Below are 1,886 nucleotides of genomic sequence, written 5' to 3' on the forward strand. Positions count from 1 at the left end.
AGGATTAGCAAGCACTGTTTTGTTATAAACTGTAAATTGCATTACATCTAATCAATCCAATTTATGGGATATTATTTTACTTAAAACATTAATAAAACATAGTTGCAATTTTTTTAAATTTTAAATTACAGATTGTTTAGAGGGGATTGGCTAAAGTACGTGTTTCAGCTTTACTCGTTACATTAGTTATTTAATTTTTGTATTTTCAAAGAAAAAATATATACTAAAAATGTTGCCCCTATTCATTTAATTTCTCATTTCATTTTTATTATTTCTTTTCAATTCATTTTCACTTCAAATGGAGTTAGTGAGTGGCATTCTGCATAACGTTTAATATTACCATAATTAATAATGATAAGGATTCCACATAAAATTATAAAAATATCACTACCACAACATGTTTTTCACGAACATGATCCCATTCCAACGGGGAAAGAATACACTAGTCGCTAGTTTTTAATTACACCCTGGTTATAAGAGATGAAATGATAAACTATCATTTGTATAAGTTTTAGTTTGTGTACAAATAGAACTATCAATTCTATGAGAATAGAATTATAATATATACTTAAAGTATTAATTAATCAAAGATGTGTCCATTAATATTTAAATAATTATAGGTTATTTATAGTATGGTTGTCACAAATTTTAATTTTTTTAAAGATATTAAAACGTGATATTATATAACATGCTTTTAAAACTGGCTACAAATAAGAAATGATCTTTAAAGCCTCGCGTGCTACCTAAATGCAATTTATTAATCACAATCACAGTATAAATATAATATTTTTTTAAAATAGTTTTTATTAAAATTAAAGATAAAACAGTGTTCATTAATGAAAAGCTCTATGAATAAACTAACCCTCACGATTGGAAAAATCATATAATTATACATATTATGCACATTGAGCATCTAAATTAATTAAATTAAATATGAAAAAAAATCAATGAAAATATTGATATTTATCATTAAAAAAATCGTTGAATTCATTTTAATGAGGTCATAATGTTTTAAATAAAGTATGGGATATTAAAAAAAATATATCAAAAGATATTTTGTTACAGGATAATACCATATATCGAACAAATTAAAGTGTTGGGCAGAATTAAATTAAACATTTCCATATTTTATAATTGGTTTGTAAATAAAATTATTTAATTTGTAAAAATTTATAAGAATATATAAATGTTAAATATATTTTAACTATTTTTAAATCTGCACAACACTGCATATGTGTGGGATGGTTGGTTTGTTATGCATAATGAATGACCGAAACGAATTTTTATATAAATTGAAATTAATTAATAAGAATAAAATGATTTCCGCTAGATTCTTATTTCATTAAACATTAAGCTATAAAAATTATAATATTATTAATATTATATGAAAAGGATCTCCAACATGAAAGGTAGTGAAATGACGTCTTTGAAATCTCAATGTGGAGGGGGGGGGGGTTAATATACATATCAGTATCTATTTTTTATTTATTGATCGGGGAAGGGCTCCCCGTATTTGGATTTTAGGGATCTAAAAAGCTCAGTTCCCTACACGAACCTGCCCGATCAACATTTTCTTCGGATTTTTTAACAGCCATGATCCATAATTTAATTTTTAAATAGGAAATTTTTGGATTCCAATAGCACTTAGAATTTTACCACTCCTTGTAAAAAAATGGTAATTTTATTTTATAACTTCTTTAATTTTTTGGGGATCGGATCTTATTTTAAGTCAGACAGAATTGGACCAATTTCTTAAAATAGTTCTTCTGACAGGATTGAACTCGTATCTTAAAGTTGGACCTATCGGATTATGAGCCAGACCTGTATAAATAGGTCAAACGCTAAGCTCTAGCTTTAAAATTTCTATAAACAGTTTTGTCTGATTA

Source organism: Gordionus sp. m RMFG-2023, chromosome 2, assembly GCF_954871325.1.
Source record: "Gordionus sp. m RMFG-2023 chromosome 2, tfGorSpeb1-WG-v2, whole genome shotgun sequence".
Taxonomy (NCBI): domain Eukaryota; kingdom Metazoa; phylum Nematomorpha; class Gordioida; order Chordodea; family Parachordodidae; genus Gordionus; species Gordionus sp. m RMFG-2023.